This window comes from Pseudophryne corroboree, chromosome 10 (genome assembly GCF_028390025.1).
Source record: "Pseudophryne corroboree isolate aPseCor3 chromosome 10, aPseCor3.hap2, whole genome shotgun sequence".
NCBI lineage: Eukaryota > Metazoa > Chordata > Amphibia > Anura > Myobatrachidae > Pseudophryne > Pseudophryne corroboree.
Window position 1 is genome coordinate 91,872,741 of NC_086453.1, and position 24,178 is coordinate 91,896,918.

A 24,178-nucleotide genomic window follows, 5' to 3' on the forward strand; every position below is an offset into this window, starting at 1 on the left:
TGCCAGTATTACAGGCAGCAATGTTAGTATCAATACTTACAAAATCTCACATCACAATATATTGCTACTGATGTTCGATAGAAATATCTTGCAACAAGCATTTAAGCACATATATGCCATTATGTGGAGCTAGACACGCCATTTGGGTGGAGCATGACACACCTCTCAACGGAATGCACATACAGGGCTGTTTCTAGCCAATTTGGCTCCCAGTGTGAGATTTAAAAATGCGCCCCCCCATTGATATAAACCCCCCCCCCCCCCATATAGATATAAAAAGAAAAAGAAGGCGCGCTCCCGGCAAGGAGGCCTGGCCTCAATAAAATGGCCGTGGTCTCATTAAAATGGGCATGGCCTCATCTGAAAAGACTACCTTACACCCCAGTTTTTGACCTTGCACCGACAGATCACGGCGACCACAGGAAAAAAAAAATTATATTATGCCATACACCGCAATGCCCTTGATACATTAAATCCCCATTTTACACATTACGGCAGGCAAGTGTCCCCATTTTACACATTACGGCAGGCAAGAGTCCCCATTTTACACATTACGGCAGGCAAGAGTCCCCATTTTACACATTACGGCAGGCAAGAGTCCCCATTTTACACATGATGGCAGGTGAGTGTCCCCATTTTACACATGACGGCAGGCGAGTGTCCCCATTTTACACATGACGGCAGCCGAGTGTCCCCATTTTACACATGACGGCAGGCGAGTGTCCCCATTTTACACATTACGGCAGTTGAGTGTCCCCATTTTACTCATTATGGCAGGCAAGTGTCCCCATTTTACTCATTACGGCAGGCAAGAGTCCCCATTTTACACATTACGGCAAGCAAGAGTCCCCATTTTACACAATACGGCAGGCAAGAGTCTCCATTTTACACAATACAACAGGCAAGTGTCCCCATTTTACACATTACGGCAGGCAAGAGTCCCCATTTTATACATTAGGCAGGCAAGAGTCCCCATTTTACACATTAGGCAGGCAAGTGTCCCCATTTTACACATTATGACAGGTGGCAGAGGAGGAAGGGGGAGAAACTTACGTTTGAAGAGGTTCTTCCCGCTCTTTGGCCCGCCTCTCCCTCGTCGCGCCGGTCCTTCCTGTAGCTTGGCTCCCCCTCCTCCCTCTTCCCGAGTACCCAGCCCATGACGCAACCCCGTGCGGTTCCACGGCTCGCCGGCCGCAAGAAACGGCACTGTGCACACATCACACGGCACATTCTACTACCACGTATAATCTCCTTGAAATTAGTTTTCAAAAGTAGGCAAGTATGATTTTTTGTTAACTGTTGATAAAACATTTAGGAAAAATAGCAAAACTATAAAGAATATCTGTGTACAGTTATGTAAGGACACAACTGATGGAGCCCAGATACTCATGTTCTAGTGGTAGCTACTAATCACAAAGCCTCATCATGGAAAATGAAAAGACAATTGTTAGGTCTGTGTTTGTGATAAATCATTTATCATCAGAAGCACTGAGAGAAGGAGAATGACTTGAAACAGTTACAAAAGGTATTATAGAAAATCTACAGTTTAATCTACAGGCCTTTTGAGAAAGTATGGATTTTCTTTGCCCAATAATTAGAAGCCATCCAGCTGGCCAGCTACTGATTGATTTGCCTTTATACATGGTATGAATGATGGGTCCCCAACATTCAATTTGCATTTATTACGTTGAATGATTTCCACTGGGGTTTAAATCTATGTAAAGTAATTATTCATTTTTTTCCCCCTTTCAATAACTTTTGTTTTTGGATCTCTGCAAAATGAGGAAAAATATTTTCCCTACACATCACCAAAGATACAGATGTCTTCCATCTACCAAAGCAAAGAAGATATTTAAAGTTTTTCCATTAATAATAATATACCTGTACATGTTTCTGCCCCTTTCCCCTCAGTTCTACTGTAGATGCTAGTTATGACCACTGTAGAAAATCTTCACATTGTAGGATTATTTTATAGATCAGATCCACTGCACAAGGAGGAAATATTGCTTAAAATGGACATACACTATACAATTATCTGGCAGATAATCTGCCAGATGTGTCTGGTTGGAATGAAAATCTGGTAATGGATGAGAGCAAATGACAATCCACCACTTGCTCCAAAACACTGGAAAATGGACAAAAACTGTTGTTCAAACAAATTGGTTAAATCACGGACAGGTTTTGTACATTTTCCAGTGTTTGGGAGCAAATGGTGGATTGCCATTTGCTCTCATCCATTTCCAGATTTTCATTCCAACCAGTCAGACCTGGCAGATTATCTGCCAGATAATTGTATGGTGTATGCCCAGTTTAAGTATTTTAATTTTGTTTAACCACTTGCCTGGTGTGGTGACTTAATTTGCGACCACACCAGGCTGTGCATTATCTGACCTGGTCACGAACAATCCGACCAGTCAGACATATGTAGTGGCTAGCTGCTGGAAAATAATCTTCTAGTAGCTGCTAACCTCTGTATTCTTGTGCCCTCCCCGAGTGTCTGCCATGCTGCCAATCACTGCTGATCACCAGTCAGCACAGCAGAACCCCCCACCTGACTGCTGCATAGGGGGACATTTAAATTAACCCTCCTCCGCCCCCCTGGTGTGTACACGGTGGCTCCAGCTGCAGGGGAAATGAAAGTTGCGATGGAACCTATGTTCTGATGGTCCGATAGTGGTGATTGCAATGTTCCAATGTTTGAAGAACGATATTTTACAAGTATTTTTTTTTCATTATTATTATTATTTTATTTATTTTTTATAAAATTGCTTTGGATAAGTTTTAAATAGATGTTTTTGACCTAATTCAATTTAAAAAAATTACAATTACTGAGCAGTTTTTGGGAAACAAAAAATTGCCAGTTAAGTGATTAAGGAGTGTGACCTGACGACCTCTCTCTGCCAGACGATTACAGATTTTTTTTTTATCCCACTGAACTTGGGACGTTAGGGATTCCTTCTTACCATCAGTAAATGCCTGTTACTGACTACATCCACTACGCAGTGGATGGGCAACACGCTGCCACCACCAAGCTCCTACAACTGCACTTGGTGCCGCTTACTTCCTCCCAGACTCCTACACTGGCACCTGGAACCACTTCTACTATTCTCCTATCTCCGGCACCTGTAACCACCTACTTTATGGGTATGCACAGACAAGCTGATGCAACACCTCCTGGTTGGTATCGGCTAATTCCCACTGGCCCCTCACCAATGACCAGTCCCTGCAAAGTTGCTGAAAGAGGGCTTGAACTTGGGGACAACTGGGCTCAATTCAGAACAGCCGGAGAACAGAATAGCGTTTTGCACTATTCCGGTGGTGACAGGATACAGAAGCATGCGTCTTAAAGCCAAGATGTTTATTGCTTAAACAAGCTTTACCTTGTAGTACCAACCCATCAGCTACTAACTGTAATTTTTCAAAAACAGCCTGTAACAGGGCAGCTAGGACCTGATTGGCTCGAATGTTATCTCTCTCCAACATTTGCTAAATCTCCCCAAGAGTACAGCGTTAAGTGCCAAGTTCATAGGCAGGTGGGGATAAAAATAAGGATTTCGGAGGAAGTCAAGTAAACTGGTAGGAGGGATTATTGATGCATCACCTTTTTGGGACATTTTATACAAGAAAGCAACATTAAAATGTATAATATTGACACCTAAAATACAAAGTCCCATTGTCCCTTTGCATCAGCAAATCAACAGAGCATTGTAACTAGGGGGTGATTCCGACTTGATCCTAGCTGTGCTAAATTTAGCACAGCTACGATCAGGAACACAGACATGCGGGGGGATGCCCAGCACAGGGCTAGCCCGCCCCGCATGTCAGTCCCTGCCCCGTCGCATAAGTGCAAAAGCATCGCACAGCGGGGATGCTTTTGCATTTCAGGAGTAGCACCCGGCCAGTGCAGCTTTTGCGTGCTGGCCGGGAGCTACTCGTCGCTGTCCGGGTCGCAGCGGCTGCGTGTGCTGTCACACAGCCACTGCGGCCCGCCCCACCACATTGTCCGACCACGCCTGCGTTGGCCGGACCGCGCCCACAAAACGGCGGCCAAACGCAGCCGTGCCGCCCCCTCCCACCCAGCGACCGCCTCTACCTGTCAATCAGGCAGAGGCGATCGCTAGGCAATGACAGCCGTCAGCTGTCAGCCATGCGCCGGCGCACTGCGCCACCAGCGCATGCGCAGATCTGACCTGATCGCTGCACTGCGAAGAACTGCAGCGAGTGATCAGGTCAGAATGACCCCCCATACCCATGGCTGTCCGGGCAGATGCTGGATGGAGCCTACTGCAGTAAACTGCTTTAGATATGTGGCATAATGCAAGTGGTGAATGTGTGCATGCATAAACAGTTGGGGTCACAGGTTAAATGATACAAGGTATATATTATAAGAAATGCAAATGTAGATCTAATTTAGGTCCTTAGTACTATGTAGGATATATACCACATATATCTGTGCTGTTAAATGAAATGGAAAATCCATTTGAAATTTTTTTTCAGAAAATTTACAAGAAGCAATAAACAGAATAACAATGCACATATATTATGGCACTTAAGTAATAAATACTTTACCGTTACCCTAGTTGTTATGGCAACCAAAACAGAAAATGCCCGCACAGCTTACTATAGTAGAATTCAATTACATTCTGAAATATAAAGATGGAAACTTATGTAGCACAAAATCAGTATATCTGAATATAATGTAATTTTGTTGTTATGAGTTTTTGGTGTAGCATTGTGACTATTACCAAACGGGTGTGGTATGGAAGGTAGATGGTAACTAGGTCGACAGTGTCTAGGTCGACCACTATAGGTCGACGGTAACTAGGTCGACAGGGTCTCTAGGTCGACAGGGTCTTTAGGTCGACATGGTCTAGGTCGACAGGTCAAAAAGGTCAACATGAGTTTTTTACGGGGTTTTTTGGTGTCGTTTTTTTCATAGAGTGACCGGAAACCCCAATTAGTGCACCGTGTCCCCTCGCATGGCTCACTTCGCTCACCATGCTTCGGGCAAGGTGCCTCGCTTCACTACCGCTTCGCTCGGCACAGATTATCGTTCCAATCGTAGTCCATGTGGATTGTTAAGAAGGAAAAGGTTCAAAAAAAGAAAAAAAACATGAAAAACTCATGTCGACCTTTTGACCTGTTGACATAGAACATGTCGACCTAGAGATCCTGTCGACCTAGAACCCCTTTCGACCTAGTTACTGTCGCCCAATAGTGGTCGACCTAGAAAGTGTCGACCTAGTTACTGTCACCCAGATCCCTACCAAACGTTGTATAGGTCACAAAGGCATAACTGCCAACATAGGGACCCATGTAATGGCAGTGGGGTTTGGCCATGAGGGGCTAAATGTAGATGTATTATATTTTTGTATTATGCTGGCAGCTGGCAGGAACAGCTCAGATAATGTAAAATATGTTCAGACTATATAATAAAAATGTAAAGACCTACCGCCCCAAATCACACACCATGATGACAGGAGCTCAGGCAACTTCATATATTCACTCACTGAAGTGCATATTCTCTAGAACAGAAGCTCAAATGTAGTGGCATCACCTGTTGGGTTGCTGATAGAAGATTAAAGTTCAAAATGACAAAAGTTACAAACTATTAGTAGCAGAAACTGAAGCTGCATACCACCATATAGCAACAGCCGCTGGCTTCCTCCTACTGCACTATCTCTCGTTTGGCCACCTGCTAGGCAGCCAGGTCTTTAGTTCCTAACATCTTACTCCATTGGTCAGTAAGGGCTTAAATGAAATAGCTTCTTCCATTTCTCCCCTGTGCCATTAATTGTTCCTTCTTTGCTAGTAGCTGAACCTATTGTACATTCCTGTGTACTGTTACTTTTGACTTGGTTTCTCTTTCTCTTGACTTCTCTTGCCCCTGACCTTGCCCTGTTCCTAGATTGTGAGTTTGTCTGCTGCCAGCCCTAACCCAACATTGCCAAAATATTCTGTCTGCCATCAGTCCCGACCCAGCATTACTTATTGCTATAGCCTGACTGTTGCCAGTCCTGTTTGCCACTTGCATTTGCCTTCTACCAGTTGTGCCTTAGATTTATGCCAGCATCACCTCTGTGTCTAGTCACTAGTACTGAGTATTTGGACATTCTGTATAGTGTCCTGACCATCTTAAAACTTAAAAAATACCTTGTGGTGATACAGTAAGTCTTTATACCTTGGAAGTGAAGACCTGGGGGCATCTGAGTACCAGTAAGCATGTCAAGCTTTAAAGGAAAGGCAGCTTGCTAAAGGTGAAAACCTCATAGAGCGATACTTCATCACCAATCTGTAGGTATTATTATAACACAAACTGGCATGCCTAGAGAACAGAAACAATGTATTTTTTCATACTCTGTCATAAAATCGATGAACATTATCCTTCAATCTATCACTTATTCATCAAGTGAAGCCAATACTACAGTATCAAGCTTGTGTTGTTGTGACAAAGGGTCAAAAATACTAGTTACCAATTTGTACCTTTTCCCTAAGACATGGTTGCATATTATGTTAACACTGCTACGTTGTTGTTGAATCTGCTCTATCCCTGTATTTGGACACAATGCTAGAGTCATTAGCCTGACAACAAATTAGAGGAAGGGGACAACCAAAAGGTACACAATAAACTATATATTACTGTAATATTTATCTAACCTATTGTTCTAGCAGCAGTGGCTGCTGCTTTGGATGGATGGTGGGTCTGTCATTGTTCCGATGCGCAGGATAGCGATTCTGCTTTTGTACGCAAATGAGCAACCCAGATGGCTTTTAGGGACTGCATTAGCTGCAGTTCCAAGAAGCTGGTAAGGAGGAAAGTGGCTTCTTCTACAGCAAAGTAAACATTAAATCGTAGAATTTAACGGCAGATAAGAACCACTTGGCCAATCTAGTCTGCCCATGTACAAACATACACACACTTACACACTGGGGTTAATTTTTAGTTAGGAGCCAATTAACCTATCAGTTTATTTTTCAGTGCAACTGGGGGAAACCCACGCAAGCACGTGGAGAATATACAGACTCCAAACAAATTAGGGCCGTGGTGAGAATCGAACCCATGACTGCTGTGAAGCAGTGAATGCTAACCACTACACAAAACATACTGCCTCTAATAGATTTTAAACACTTTTCTGTTAAGTCATGGATTCATAATATACCCAGTGTGTTTTATCTCCATACTGCACAGCACTACAGAAAATATAAGTACTTAATAAGTAAAAAAATCTAATGAATAAATGATAATTACAGTATTATTGGTTAACACTGGATCCGTTTAAAATGTTTTTCTGCTTCCATACAAGTTATAACCACTTGTCCTATGTCGGGTGCTATAATGTTGAAAATTCTGTATAACAGGCATATTGATATTAATGTATTGTTCCATAGGTATCTGAGCCATAGGCTTCGCTCTGTCTGTTTCCTCTTCATCACACCTGCTTTAATGAGGAGGGCACAAGACTCCTGAGAAGAACAAAAGGAAGACAAAGGCTGTGAAACATGCACCAGAAAATTACAGAAAAGTGTAGATTTCCTTAAAGCCATAGAGTAATCATTTTGGTTGAACGAACGCCGAGCCATGGCGAACTTTTACAGGCCTATCTGATGTCAAGGTCAATAGAACAATGAGAGAGGACGCTGCCTGACTCTTACTCCTCATTTCCAACTCCAGCAATGCACTAAATACAGCATGGGTGATTATGAAGAAGGATATATAGAACAGTGCTCAATCTTTTACATCAAGCAACATTCAGTAGCATTAAGTCAGAGTGATCTGCATGTAAAGGTAAAGCCTCTCCTCTCGGCCTCATTTTGCCTCCACGAGTGGAAGATACAGTGCTTGACTTCCAAAGCAATGCCGCTATGGTCTTTTGACTCGTTTTCTGGTTTTAAAGCTATTGTCTTGGTTACAACGCTTGCCTCATCCCTTGAGTCTCTCTCACGAGGACACCACAAAACTTCTGGAGCCTCTCATGAGAACTGGAAAAAGATTCCTGAAGATCATTGTGTGCCACAGTCATTTATTTCACCATCATTATGGTGAGAGCGGTTGTTTTGGTGAAAAGCTCTAAGAAATGGTGGTGACCATGAGGCATCAAGAGAACTTCTAAGACTCTTGTTGTGAGATGTAAGCACTTTTCTGTTGACTGTCTTTCTATTGAGCTGTGTAATAATGTGCATTATGTGTGTGTGAGACTGATAACAATGTCCAGTTGAGTGGTATTTGGTGGTTTTTTCCTTTCTATAAAAAAAAAAAAGAAGAGGTAATTCTGTTATTATGGTGAGCGAGACTCCTGATTTTGGTCGACTGTCCTATGTTTGTGGTGGTGATCACAGTTTTTCCGAAGAGTTTGTCTTCCATCACTGACATGGAGAAAAGGTAGGTTATACTGTCCTTTCCAGTGTATAAATACAGTTTAAACAAATGTTATGATACAAAGGCCAAAATATATTTCAGCAACAAAAAAACACGTATTCAACAAAAGCAGAACAGAAATGCCAGCTGAGCGCCTCTAGGCCTTTTAATAAACTTTGTGGCCTAATAATAAATATTGTGCCTAATGGCTTTTATGATAGAAGCAGATCTATTATTACCACTTCTTGATAGAAGCAGACTATTGCTATTCTAAAACTACAATGAAAAGATGTACTTTTTCCCAAAACTATAGGCATGCGTGTGCCGGCAGGATATACGTAGCCATTCAAGATCCATGTTAAACAAATTTACATAAACAAAATCCACAAATGTGTGTAAAGATGACCATTGTTTTGTTATCATGCACCAGATTATGTGTAGGCACATCCAAAGGTATATTTGCTACTAATGCATTTATGGGACCATTGCTAAAGGGAGGGTGTGCGATATCCGCAAGTCAATGAAATCATCTTGATGTCTTCATCATTTGCAATCAGTTGAGTGCTTCCAGACGTTTGAATTTGGAGTGAATTCTACCGATCATCTCACTTAAAAATAACCGATACCTTCCGTCTATTCACAAGCTTCTGAAAGCAAATATTGAGATATAGACAAGATGCCCAAATATTTAACAACCGGAGCTCAAGAGCAGTAAGGAACATTGAAGGGTTATGTGTACATGTCATATCATCTTGATATGAGCAAATAAAGATGTGAAAATTTTGAATTTCATTGCGAGATTCTCTTTGTATGAGCTATAGTCCATGATTATGTGCTTTAAAAAAAAAAAAAAACTTGACCTCTATTCTAAATTCCTCATGGGTATTGACCCTGCTTCCGGTGTTGGCTCTCTTCCTCCAAAAGTCTGTACGTCAATTGGATTCACTGAGGATTGCATGGACTTCATAGCATGCGCAAATATTTTTAACAATTACAAGAGGAACAGAGCCACTAGTTGAGAGGCCCACCCATTTTCTTTTTGTTTTAAAGAGGAAAACAAATGAAACAGAAGAAAATAAAGTTGACTCATACAAAATGAACCATTCAATAAAATAAAAATGAAACCAAATGCACGTGTGTGTTTTGTTGAAAAAAAACTAAACAAAAAACATTTGTCTGTTTATAGTGTGTGAGAACAATGTTCATTTCTGAGCAGTCGTTGACTGTAAAGCCATACCAAACAATAAAAATTAAAAATACAAAAAAAGTAATAAAAAGAATATGTGAAATAATGTGTAATAGCCTTTATTTTATGTACCGATCAGTCCCGCCTACACAGAATTGGCTGCTGTACTGTACACAAAGTTCAAAACAGTGGGGCTATGGATAAGATGGCTAGGAGGACACTGGGTAGAGACAAGGGGATCATGAGACACAGACAAAAAGAATGGCTGTATACTAAAAAAGGTGAGCTCTGAAAGTAGTTCTATGGGGGTCATTCAGAGTTGTTCGCTCATTGCCGATTTTCGCTATGCAGCGATTTGTTGCAAAATGCGCATGCGCAAGACACGCAGGGCGCATGCGCTTAGTTATTTAACAAAAAACTTAGCAGTTTGGCTGTGGATCCTGCTGCGCTTTTCAGTCGCACTGCTGATCGGTGAATGATTGACAGGAAGTGGGTGTTTCTGGGTGGTAACTGAGCGTTTACCGGGAGTGTGCTAAAAAACGCAGGCGTGTCAGGGAAAAACGCGGGAGTGTCTGCAGAAACGGGGGAGTGGCTGGCCGAACGCAGGGCGTGTTTGTGACGTCAAAACAGGAACTAAATGGACTGTGCTGATCGCAATCTGTGAGTAGGTCTGGAGCTACTCAGAAACTGCAAAGAATTATTTAGTAGCAATTCTGCTAATCTTTCGTTCGCTATTCTGCTAAGCTAAGATACACTCCCAAAGGGCGGTGGCCTAGCGTGTGCAATGCTGCTAAAAGCAGCTAGCGAGCGAACAACTCGGAATGAGGGCCTATATTGGACCTATAAACGAGCGAATTGTGCTGTTCTGCAAATATGAATGTACAAAACGGAAAAGAGGGCCCTGGAGACATTGTATAAACAAAAATAAATTGTATCATCTGCACTTACCTAACATGTTATTTATGCTATTTAAGCTCTACTGTACCCTGTAATAATAAGAATTTACTTACCGATAATTCTATTTCTCGTAGTCCGTAGTGGATGCTGGGGACTCCGTCAGGACCATGGGGAATAGCGGCTCCGCAGGAGACAGGGCACAAAAGTAAAAGCTTTAGGATCAGGTGGTGTGCACTGGCTCCTCCCCCTATGACCCTCCTCCAAGCCTCAGTTAGGATACTGTGCCCGGACGAGCGTACACAATAAGGAAGGATTTTGAATCCCGGGTAAGACTCATACCAGCCACACCAATCACACTGTACAACCTGTGATCTGAACCCAGTTAACAGCATGATAACAGCGGAGCCTCTGAAAAGATGGCTCACAACAATAATAACCCGATTTTTGTAACAATAACTATGTACAAGTATTGCAGACAATCCGCACTTGGGATGGGCGCCCAGCATCCACTACGGACTACGAGAAATAGAATTATCGGTAAGTAAATTCTTATTTTCTCTGACGTCCTAAGTGGATGCTGGGGACTCCGTCAGGACCATGGGGATTATACCAAAGCTCCCAAACGGGCGGGAGAGTGCGGATGACTCTGCAGCACCGAGTGAGAGAACTCCAGGTCCTCCTCAGCCAGGGTGTGCCCCTGACCAAGTAGCAGCTCGGCAAAGTTGTAAAGCCGAGACCCCTCGGGCAGCCGCCCAAGATGAGCCCACCTTCCTTGTGGAATGGGCATTTACATATTTTGGCTGTGGCAGGCCTGCCACAGAATGTGCAAGCTGAATTGTACTACACATCCAACTAGCAATCGTCTGCTTAGAAGCAAGAGCACCCAGTTTGTTGGGTGCATACAGGATAACAGCAAGTCAGTTTTCCTGACTCCAGCCGTCCTGGAAACCTATATTTTCAGGGCCCTGACAACATCTAGCAACTTGGAGTCCTCCAAGTCCCTAGTAGCCGCAGGTACCACAATAAGCTGGTTCAGGTGAAACGCTGACACCACCTTAGGGAGAAACTGGGGACGAGTCCGCAGCTCTGCCCTGTCCGAATGGACAATCAGATATGGGCTTTTGTGAGACAAAGCCGCCAATTCTGACACTCGCCTGGCCGAGGCCAGGGCCAACATCATGGTCACTTTCCATGTGAGATATTTCAAATCCACAGATTTGAGCGGTTTAAACCAATGTGATTTGAGGAATCCCAGAACTACGTTGAGATCCCACAGTGCCACAGGAGGCACAAAAGGGGGTTGTATATGCAGTACTCCCTTGACAAACTTCTGGACTTCAGGAACTGAAGCCAATTCTTTCTGGAAGAAAATCGACAGGGCCGAAATTTGAACCTTAATGGACCCCAATTTGAGGCCCATAGACACTCCTGTTTGCAGGAAATGCAGGAATCGACCGAGTTGAAATTTCTTCGTGGGGCCTTCCTGGCCTCACACCACGCAACATATTTTCGCCACATGTGGTTATAATGTTGTGCGGTCACCTCCTTCCTGGCTTTGAACAGGGTAGGAATGACCTCTTCCGGAATGCCTTTTTCCCTTAGGATCCGGCGTTCAACCGCCATGCCGTCAAACGCAGCCGCGGTAAGTCTTGGAACAGACATGGTACTTGCTGAAACAAGTCCCTTCTTAGCGGCCGAGGCCATAAGTCCTCTGTGAGCATCTCTTGAAGTTCCGGGTACCAAGTCCTTCTTGGCCAATCCGGAGCCACGAGTATAGTTCTTACTCCTCTACGTCTTATAATTTTCAGTACCTTAGGTATGAGAAGCAGAGGAGGGAACACATACACCGACTGGTACACCCACGGTGTTACCAGAACGTCCACAGCTACTGCCTGAGGGTCTCTTGACCTGGCGCAATACCTGTCCAGTTTTTTGGTCAGCCGGGACGCCATCATGTCCACCTTTGGTCTTTCCCAACGGTTCACAATCATGTGGAAGACTTCCCGATGAAGTCCCCACTCTCCCGGGTGGAGGTCGTGCTGAGGAAGTCTGCTTCCCAGTTGTCCACTCCCGGAATGAACACTGCTGACAGTGCTATCACATGATTTTCCGCCCAGCGAAGAATCCTTGCAGTTTCTGCCATTGCCCTCCTGCTTCTTGTGCCGCCCTGTCTGTTTACGTGGGCGACTGCCGTGATGTTGTCCCACTGGATCAATACCGGCTGACCTTGAAGCAGAGGTCTTGCTAAGCTTAGAGCATTGTAAATTGCTCTTAGCTCCAGTATATTTATGTGGAGAGAAGTCTCCAGACTTGATCACACTCCCTGGAAATTTTTTCCTTGTGTGACTGCTCCCCAGCCTTTCAGGCTGGCATCCGTGGTCACCAGGACCCAGTCCTGAATGCCGAATCTGTGGCTCTTTAGTAGATGAGCACTCTGCAGCCACCACAGAAGAGACACCCTTGTCCTTGGAGACAGGGTTATCCGCTGATGCATCTGAAGATGCGATCCGGACCATTTTTCCAGCAGATCCCACTGAAAAGTTCTTGCGTGAAATCTGCCGAATGGAATCGCTTCGTAAGAAGCCACCATTTTTCCCAGGACCCTTGTGCAATGATGCACTGACACTTTTCCTGGTTTTAGGAGGTTCCTGACTAGCTCGGATAACTCCCTGGCTTTCTCCTCCGGGAGAAACACCTTTTTCTGGACTGTGTCCAGAATCATCACTAGGAACAGCAGACGTGTCGTCGGAGACAGCTGCGATTTTGGAATATTTAGAATCCACCCGTGCTGTCGTAGAACTACTTGAGATAGTGCTACTCCGACCTCCAACTGTTCTCTGGACCTTGCCCTTATCAGGAGATCGTCCAAGTAAGGGATAATTAAGACGCCTTTTCTTTGAAGAAGAATCATCATTTCGGCCATTACCTTGGTAAAGACCCGGGGTGCCGTGGACAATCCAAACGGCAGCGTCTGAAACTGATAGTGACAGTTTTGTACCACGAACCTGAGGTACCCTTGGTGAGAAGGGCAAATTGGGACATGGAGGTAAGCATCCTTGATGTCCAGGGACACCATATAGTCCCCTTCTTCCTGGTTCGCTATCACTGCTCTGAGTGACTCCATCTTGATTTGAACCTTTGTATGTAAGTGTTCAAATATTTCAGATTTAGAATAGGTCTCACCGAGCCGTCTGGCTTCAGTACCACAATATAGTGTGGAATAATACCCCTTTCCTTGTTGTAGGAGGGGTACTTTGATTATCACCTGCTGGGAATACAGCTTGTGAATTGTTTCCAATACTGCCTCCCTGTCGGAGGGAGACGTTGGTAAAGCAGACTTCAGGAACCTGCGAGGGGGAGACGTCTCGAATTTCCAATCTGTACCCCTGGGATACTACTTGTAGGATCCAGGGGTCCACTTGCGAGTGAGCCCACTGCGCGCTGAAACTCTTGAGACGACCCCCCACAGCACCTGAGTCCGCTTGTACGGCCCCAGCGTCATGCTGAGGACTTGGCAAAAGCGGTGGAGGGCTTCTGTTCCTGGGAATGGGCTGCCTGCTGCAGTCTTCTTCCCTTTCCTCTATCCCTGGGCAGATATGACTGGCCTTTTGCCTGCTTGCCCTTATGGGGACGAAAGGACTGAGGCTGAAAAGACGGTGTCTTTTTCTGCTGAGATGTGACTTGGGGTAAAAAAGGTGGATTTTCCAGCTGTTGCCGTGGCCACCAGGTCCGATGGACCGACCCCAAATAACTCCTCCCCTTTATACGGCAATACTTCCATGTGCCGTTTGGAATCTGCATCACCTGACCACTGTCGTGTCCATAAACATCTTCTGGCAGATATGGACATCGCACTTACTCTTGATGCCAGAGTGCAAATATCCCTCTGTGCATCTCGCATATATAGAAATGCATCCTTTAAATGCTCTATAGTCAATAAAATACTGTCCCTGTCAAGGGTATCAATATTCTCAGTCAGGGAATCCGACCAAGCCACCCCAGCGCTGCACATCCAGGCTGAGGCGATCGCTGGTCGCAGTATAACACCAGTATGTGTGTATATACTTTTTAGGATATTTTCCAGCCTCCTATCAGCTGGCTCCTTGAGGGCGGCCGTATCTGGAGACGGTAACGCCACTTGTTTTGATAAGCGTGTGAGCGCCTTATCCACCCTAAGGGGTGTTTCCCAACGCGCCCTAACTTCTGGCGGGAAAGGGTATAACGCCAATAATTTTCTATCGGGGGAAACCCACGCATCATCACACACTTCATTTAATTTATCTGATTCAGGAAAAACTACAGGTAGTTTTTTCACACCCCACATAATACCCTCTTTTGTGGTACTTGTAGTATCAGAAATATGTAACACCTCCTTCATTGCCCTTAACATGTAACGTGTGGCCCAAATGGAAAATACGTTTGTTTCTTCACCGTCGACACTGGAGTCAGTGTCCGTGTCTGTGTCGACCGACTGAGGTAAATGGGCGTTTTAAAGCCCCTGACGGTGTTTGAGACGCCTGGACAGGTACTAATTGGTTTGCCGGCCGTCTCATGTCATCAACCGACCTTGCAGCGTGTTGACATTATCACGTAATTCCCTAAATAAGCCATCCATTCCGGTGTCGACTCCCTAGAGAGTGACATCACCATTACAGGCAATTGCTCCGCCTCCTCACCAACATCGTCCTCATACATGTCGACACACACGTACCGACACACAGCACACACACAGGGAATGCTCTGATAGAGGACAGGACCCCACTAGCCCTTTGGGGAGACAGAGGGAGAGTTTGCCAGCACACACCAAAACGCTATATTATACAGCAGGCTTTTTCAACCAGTGTGCCGTGGCACACTAGTGTGCCGCGACCAGTTGCAAGGTGTGCCGCGGAGCCAGAGCAGTGTCCTGCACCTTCAGAGTGAACTGTTGGCCCGGGCTCTTTTTAGAGGATCAGTCATGCTCCGGCCGTGACCTATGACTTGAAGACGCGGCGGTGTGATATCATAGGTCACTGCTGCCGCGTCTACCACCCAGCCAGCCCACTTGCCTGCTTACACATCTTCCAGTTCCCGCCTGCATACACAGCTTTCCTTGCCAACCCACATCCACACCTGCCCAACCGCCCCCTGCTCAGTATTTGCAGCACTCCACTATGAATGCCCGCAACCGAGGGACAGGGAGGAGGACAGCTGACCGGTAGGGGCTAATATTTGTTATTTTATTTCTCCTGTGGGGAACAATAAGATTTATGTGGGGAGAATAAGGATATATATGGATTTATGGGGGGAACAATGTGAATAATTAATGTGGGGAGCAATACGATTTATGTGGGGAGAAATGTGATTGATTTATGTGTGAGCAACATGATTTATGTGGGGAGCAACTGTGTAGGCCAATGTATGTGTGGATTTTTCTTTACTGTGAGGGCCAATGTGTGTTTTTTGTTTTTTTTTTCTGCGGGGAAATGATGGTGTGCCCTGGGAATTTTAAAATATTATTCGGTGTGCCGTGACTAAAAAATGGTTGAAAATCACTGTTATACAGGGACAACCTTATATAAGTGTTTTCCCTTATAGCATCTTAATATATAATAATATCGCCAAATAAGTGCCCCCCCTCTCTGTTTTAACCCTGTTTCTGTAGTGCAGTGCAGGGGAGAGCCTGGGAGCCTTCCTAGCAGCGGAGCTGTGTAGGAAAATGGCGCTGTGTGCTGAGGAGAATAGGCCCCGCCCCCTTTTTGGCGGGCTTCTTCTCCCGTTTTTCTGACAACCTGGCAGGGGTTAAATACATCCATATAGCCCCAGGGGCTATATGTGATGTATTTTTAGCCAGCATAGGTACTTTCATTGCTGCCCAGGGCGCCCCCCCAAGCGCCCTGCACCCTCAGTGACCGTTGGTGTGAAGTGTGCTGAGAGCAATGGCGCACAGCTGCAGTGCTGTGCGCTACCTCATGAAGACTGAGAAGTCTTCAGCCGCCGATTTCTGGACCTCTTCTCTCTTCAGCATCTGCAAGGGGGTCGGCGGCGCGGCTCCGGTGACCCATCCAGGCTGTACCTGTGATCGTCCCTCTGGAGCTAGTGTCCAGTAGCCTAAGAAGCCAATCCATCCTGCACGCAGGTGAGTTCACTTCTCTCCCCTAAGTCCCTCGATGCAGTGAGCCTGTTGCCAGCAGGACTCACTGAAAATAAAAAACCTAACAAAACTTTTACTCTAAGCAGCTCTTTAGGAGAGCCACCTAGATTGCACCCTTCTCGGCCGGGCACAAAAACCTAACTGAGGCTTGGAGGAGGGTCATAGGGGGAGGAGCCAGTGCACACCACCTGATCCTAAAGCTTTTACTTTTGTGCCCTGTCTCCTGCGGAGCCGCTATTCCCCATGGTCCTGACGGAGTCCCCAGCATCCACTTAGGACGTCAGAGAAAAAGCGATAATACGTTTGATAATGATAGATCCCCACATTACGATACATTTTAAGCTGAGCAACTCATGACATAGGGGCAGAGCCGGATTAAGGGCCACATGGGCCTAGAGCTGAAAATGTTCAAGGACCTACTGTGAGATATGGAGGAGCTGTGATCAGTGCGGGTGTGGGTGGGACCAGAGAATGCATGAGTGCATACACCCCTAAACTGTCATCTCCACTGTTTCCCTAAGTACATAAAAATACTAAAATTGCATACATTACTGAGAAAACTAGAAAAACAATTTTAATAGTTATGATTTATGGCTGACTGTGTGGCCAGCTGGGTTACTGGTCGTCATCATGCTGCTATTATGGTGGACCTATTTTTATGTGGAGACCTGGAGCTGCAGCTCCATCCACCCCATTGTTAATCTGGCCCTGCATAGGAGCAGCTTTAACAAGTGATATTCTTGTTATCACTCATTACGAATGATAAATAGTGCTCCAGCTAATCAGCTACTAACTGTCATATGTTTGATAAATGATAGGAGCTGATTGGCTGGAGCACCATTTAACTGTTGTAACAAGTGATAACGTTAATATCCCTAGTTGTGAATATCATTGTTAAATCTGCCCCATAGTCCTTTCTTTCTGAACCCTCCGAAGTACTTCTAGTCTATAAATACAGGTTGAGTATCCCTTATTCAAAATGCTTGGGACCAGAGGTATTTTGGATATGGGATTTTTCCGTATTTTGGAATAATTGCATACCATAATGAGATATCATTGTGATGGGACCTAAATCTAAGCACAGAATACATTTATGTTACATATACACCTTATACACACAGCCTGAAGGTAATTTTAGCCAATATTTTTTGTAACTTTGTGCATTAAACAAAGTGTGTGTACATTCACACAATTCATTTATGTTTCATATACACCTTATACACACAGCCTGAGGGTCATTTAATACAATATTTTTAATAACTTTGTGTATTAAACAAAGTTTGTGTACATTGAGCCATCAGAAAACAAAGGTTTCACTATCTCACTCTCATTCAAAAAAGTCTGTATTTCGGAATATTCCGTATTTCGGAATATTTAGATATGGGATACTCAACCTGTATAAGCATGAGCATTTACCCATGCTTTTTACGTGGCCTGAGACCATACTTACCTACTTTTCAAGTCTCCTCTCTGGATTGGTTGGTACTTTATCACCATGCAATTTATCACTCTCCATGACTTGATAAATCTGGGCCTGACTCAAGATATAGCAGTAGACACCATTCACTTGATATTCTGTTAGTTGGATACTTACAGTAGAAAGGTAGGTAGAAACAACATGGATTTGTTCAAAACACAAAACAACATTTTTAACAAACATAACTGCAGTATATACTAGTAGTGTACTCTACCACATATAGTAATGCAAATAAACTGGGGTGCAGGAGTAGTATGCTGGGGTGCTATTTGGATCTGTATTGTGTATTTACCACTTAACTGATAATTATTTTTAACAACAACATTATAAAAAATAGTCGCTCTAGAACATCCGGGAAAGTACAGTCAAGAACATCTTTCTAAAAATGTATTTAACTATGTTAGTGGAAAATATATGTGCCTAGCTGCGTTTAACACTCCCCATTGTAACATTAGTCCGCATCCAGTAGTGGCAGTAGGACCACTAGTGGTATTGCCACCCATCCCCTAGTGTTAATAGATAACCCAGTGGCATTAACCCCCACCTACAGTACCAGTGTCCATAAGTAACCATTATGGAACTAACCCCCCCTAGTATTTATATGTCCCCACTGAAATATTGCTTGCACCCCAAAATCCACCTCTTCCAGCACCAATCGCAGGTGTTTATAGATTCTTTACTTTGTATGGTGAATAGGCAGATGTTCTCACTAGCACCGCCCGAATAATGCTCAGAGGCAGCATGGAAGCTACCAACAGCCTAACCCACAAGCATGGAATTTTGGGTATCTGGTTGATAGATCTACAGTAAAATGATAGACAGTCAATAGGTCAACCCTAAATGGTCAACATGCAAAGATTGATAGAGTCAAAGTGTTGACTGGTAAAAGGTAGACAGTGCTTAAGGTTGACAGGTACAAAAGGTCGACAAGTTCAAAATGTCGACATGACAATGATCGACAAATATGGTCGACACAAGTTTTACAATTTTTAATTATTTACAATCCACGTGGATTGCGATTGGGAATATTAACATGTGCCGAACGCAGAGGTATCGGAGCGAGGCACCTTGTCCAAAGCGTGGCGAGCAAAGTGAGCCCGCAACACTACACGTTTCCACTCATTGGCGTCACATGGTGAAGCATGCAAAATGACACAAAATAATACTTGTGTCAACCATTTTCATGTCAACCTTTTGTACCTGTCGACCTTTTCTACTGTCTACCTTTTCCATGTTGACAATTTGGCCCCGTTGGCCTTTTGACTCTGTTGACCTTTTGCATATTGAGTATTGACCATTTGGTGTTGACCTTACTGACAGTCTATCTTTTTATTGTAGATCTATTGAACCATATCCAGATTTATGACAGGGGTACAGTAATTGCAGTTTTGTTCTTAGCCAATAAAGTCCTGTGTCTTCCTCTGCTGTACATTATGCAACAATTCATCCTGCAGTCATGGTAATAATGATGTTACTCATCCTGTGGTACCCCAACATGTAGAACCCGGCAGCTGGGCATGGTCACATTCCTCAGTGACATTGGCAGGAGGGAATGTATGTGTTGGGGTTAGGGTGACTAGCCAGGCCACTGTAAGTTGTCAAGACTGTTCTGTACTGCTGCAATGTAAATGGAGACCAGGGTCTATAGCAAAAACTCTTTTACAATATTCCTAAGTACTGTAGGGGCAATACTTGACTCAAACAGCCACATTTTAAAGATCGAAATCACTTGATAAACAGGGGGTCATTCCGAGTTGATCGCTAGCTGCCGTTGTTCGCAGCGCAGCGATCAGGCTAAAAATCGGCATTTCGGCGCATGCGTATGCACCGCAATGCGCAGGCACATCGTATGGGTACAATAAGCATCGTGGGTTTGCACAGAGTGTAACGAACATTCCAGTCGCACGGCCGAACGCAGAAAGATTGACATGAAGTGGGCATTTCTGGTTGTCAACTGACAGTTTTCAGGGAGTGCTTAGAAAAACGCAGGCGTGGCAGATAAAACGCAGGCATGGCTGGGTGTTCGCTGGGCGGGTGTGTGACGTCAAAAGCCATCCCTCCGTCATTAGAATCAACACACATGAAGAGTAACTACAGGGCTGGTCTTGTTTTGTATAAAATGTGTTTGCAGGCGCTCTGCTGCACAAGCGTTCGCACTTCTGCAAATCGAAAATACACTCCCCAGTGGGCGGCAACAATGCGTTTGCATGGCTGCTAAAAACTGCTAGCGAGTGAACAACTCGGAATGACCACCATAGACTATGTCTGAATTACATTTGCAGGTTACCCTTTGTTTGTTGAAAATGGATGAGTGTTCCTATGAGCAGCTCATGTACCGTAAGTGTTATACAGCCAGGGGAGCAACAACGGGTGTGTGACTGGTGATGGCCAGGAAGTGGCACGCTCACTGCCCGCTGGTACCCTTTTAAAGCTTGCAGAGTTACCTGGAAATCCACCCTCCTACCCAAAGTGGCACAGGCAATGTAATGCTGTGACGTCATGTGCACCAGGGGCAGGTGGTGCCGACCCAGAATGCTCTGTATACAGCAGAGATGTGGAGTGGCTTTGGAGTGATTCCTAATGTTTTTACAATGCAGAGCAGAAATTGTAGCTGCATCAAACACATGAGAGGATGTATTTCCAATCTCCGACCTCTCAGAAAGACATAGGAAATGCAATCCGTATCTAATAATTCCACTCAAGTATCATATGTAATCTCAAGAGACCGGATATATACCTTTGATGATTACAGTATAACAAAAACGAATACAATCCGATGCTTCCCCTTTATGTTAACCCATTGTGTAACATTTCCTAAAACAGACCTAGGGGAAATCTTGAATTGAATCAGGGATCATGCAGTTTACTGTCAGACACAGTGCCAGAGCAGAGCTGCGTGTGTGGCAAGAGAACAGTGACAGACGAAATGACATTTGACTGCAGGCAGTAAATTATGACTTCATGTTCCCAGTTCAATTACAGTTAAGTAAGCACTGCAGAGAAACCTCATGCAAACACCGCAGGATGCCTTGGGGCAAGTGTTGCAAGGCAAATACTGATTTAAAAATATATACCTTAATATTGTCTGTGAGTGAAGAGTATATAATTAATTTATAGCATTCGGATCTTGCAGCACACAGGCTGCAGATAAAATGAGAGGTTTCCCATGACTAGGTGTAAGCAGTGCTTAAAATGGTCCTGGAGAGGTGGTGGAACTCAACCCCCACCCACCCCAGCCCTAAAGGCATTGTGCGTGCTGTAGGTGCACTGCAAAAAAGGGGCATGGTCACCCAAGATGACCACAGCAGTAGCATCCCTTATACCAGAGGTTCTCAAACTCGGTCCTCGGGGGCACACACAGTGCATGTTTTGCAGGTCTCCTCACAGAATCGCAAGTGAAATAATTAGCTCCACCTGTGGACCTTTTAAAATGTGTCAGTGAGTAATTAATACACCTGTGCACCTGCTGGGTTACCTGCAAAACATGCACTGTGTGTCCCCCCGAGGACCTAGTTTGAGAACCTCTGCCTTATACAATGCCCTCATTAGTAGTGCCCCTTATGCAATGCCACTGTATTGGTAGTGCCCACAGTTGTAGTGCCCCTTATGTAAAGCCCATAGTATTGGTGCCCCCAGTAGTAGTGCCCCTTATGTACCCAGGAGTGATGCCCCTTATTAAGTGCCCCCTATGCAATGCCCTCATTAGTAGTGCCCCCAGTAGATATGCCCCTAGTAGATATGCCCTCTGTAGAGATGCCCCCTGTAGAGATGCCCCCTGTAGTTATGCCCCCTGTAGTTATGCCCAGTACAGATGCCCCCAGTACAGAGTACAGCTGCCCCCTGTAGAGCTGCCCTCAGTACAGATGCCCCCATTACAGATGCCCCTTGTAGTTATGCCCCCAGTACAGATGCCCCCAGTAGAAGCTGCCCCAGTACAGATGCCCCTGTAGTTATGCCCCCAGTACAGATTCCGCCAGTATAGATGCCCACGTAGTTATGCCCCAGTATAGATGACCCTTAGTAGAAGCTGCCCCCAGTACAGTTGCCCCCTGTAGTTATGCCCCTGTATAAATGCCCCAAGTACAGATGCCCCCAGTAGAAGCTGCCCCAGTATAGATGCCCCCAGTAAAAGCTGCCCCCTAGTAGATGCTGCCCGCAGTACAGTTGACCACAGTAGTTATACCCCAGTATAGATGACCCAGTAGAAGTTGCCCCCAATACAGTTGGCCCCTGTAGTTATACCCCCAGTAATTCCCCAGTATAGATGCCCCTAGTAGAAGCTGCCCCCAGTAGAAGCTACCCCCAGTACTGTTGCCCCCAGTATAGATGCCCCCTAGTATCGTGCTGCACACGCAAAAAACAAACAAACAAAAAAAAAAACCACAATACTCACCAGCCCCGCTCCTGCTTCCGGACCGCTGACTTCCGCTTGGCGCCCGCTCCTCGGATCTATGGAAGAGATGTCATTACGTCTCTCCCATAGCGCTGCACAGCTGGAAGCCGGAGCTCAGGAGTGAGCTCCGGCTGCCGCTGAGGGGAAGGTGCCAGCGCCCGCTGGTAACAGAACCACAGCTGGCGCCCGGCATCCCCATGCTGCTCCAGGCTCACATTCTGGGTTAGGTGAGCGCAGTTCTGCCCCATTCTGGCTCACTTTAACCTCTGGGTGTAAGTGGTTCTCTGACAGTTTAGCTTTATAGCACTGACAGCAGCATAGCTACTAGTGGTTGTGGCCCAAGGACAGGCTACATTCCTTACTGTACTCATCCTCTTCCCCTTCTTCAATAATTATGTATAAAGAGATGTGTCATGTGTGCAGGGGATGTGGTTAAGATACCAGCTGTCGGGATCCCGGCACCTGTCAGAATGCTGACTCCGGAATCCCAACTGGGTCAGGAGACCGACGCCAGAACCCCGACAGCTGACATCCTGACAGCTGGCATCCCAAATGTAAGTATAGTGGCTGGGTTTTGGTTAGGGCCAGGAGGGGGAGGTCAGGAGTAGGCAACACCGGGGGGGGGGGTTAGGGTTAGGCTGCGGGGAGAGGGGTTAGGCAACACTGGGGGGAGGTTAGGTTTAGGCACTAGGGGGGAAGGGTTAGGTTTAGGCTGCGGGGATCTGGGAGTTAGGTTTAGTCACCACCGGGGGGAAGTTAGGGTCAGGCACTAAGGGGTGAGGTTAGGGTTAGCCACTGTGGGGGAGGCTAGGGTTAGGCTGCGGGAAGGGAGGGGGTAGGGTAGAGAGGTTAACGTACTTACCTTGCCCCTGTTGGTGTTTCAAGATCGGGTTGCCGGCTAAACATACTGAACCCGTGTAGAGTCAAATTTGCATTAGGTGAGATATAAATTAGAAAATGTTGCCACACGCCAGAAAGGAGTACCTACTTTGCCAAAAGGGTATATACTAGTGATGAGCACCGGAAATTTTTCGGGTTTTGTGTTTTGGTTTTGGGTTCGGTTCCGCGGCCGTGTTTTGGGTTCGAACGCGTTTTGGCAAAACCTCACCGATTTTTTTTTGTCGGATTCGGGTGTGTTTTGGATTCGGGTGTTTTTTTCAAAAAACCCTAAAAAACAGCTTAAATCATAGAATTTGGGGGTCATTTTGATCCCAAAGTATTATTAACCTCAATAACCATAATTTCCACTCATTTTCAGTCTATTCTGAACACCTCACACCTCACAATATTATTTTTAGTCCTAAAATTTGCACCGAGGTCGCTGGATGGCTAAGCTAAGCGACCCAAGTGGCCGACACAAACACCTGGCCCATCTAGGAGTGGCACTGCAGTGTCACGCAGGATGGCCCTTCCAAAAAACACTCCCCAAACAGCACATGACGCAAAGAAAAAAAGAGGCGCAATGAGGTAGCTGTGTGAGTAAGCTAAGCGACCCTAGTGGCCGACACAAACACCTGGCTCATCTAGGAGTGTCACTGCAGTGTCACGCAGGATGGCCCTTCCAAAAAACACCCCCCAAACAGCACATGACGCAAATAAAAATGAAAGAAAAAAGAGGTGCAAGATGGAATTGTCCTTGGGCCCTCCCACCCACCCTTATGTTGTATAAACAGGACATGCACACTTTAACCAACCCATCATTTCAGTGACAGGGTCTGCCACACGACTGTGACTGA

General features: G+C 45.3%; 1 protein-coding gene across 5 annotated transcripts in view; it reads left to right on the plus strand.

The window, feature by feature from the left end:
- SYT3 (synaptotagmin 3) overlaps nucleotides 1–9,648 on the plus strand; it is a 475,850-nt gene extending 466,202 nt beyond the window's left edge. For all 5 annotated transcript variants that reach the window (XM_063942589.1, XM_063942592.1, XM_063942591.1 and 2 more), the window contains one exon: nucleotides 7,390–9,648. The gene's annotated coding sequence lies outside the window, so the exon portion shown is untranslated. The remainder of the gene's footprint in view (nucleotides 1–7,389) is intronic.
- Nucleotides 9,649–24,178: the final 14,530 nt, after the last annotated feature.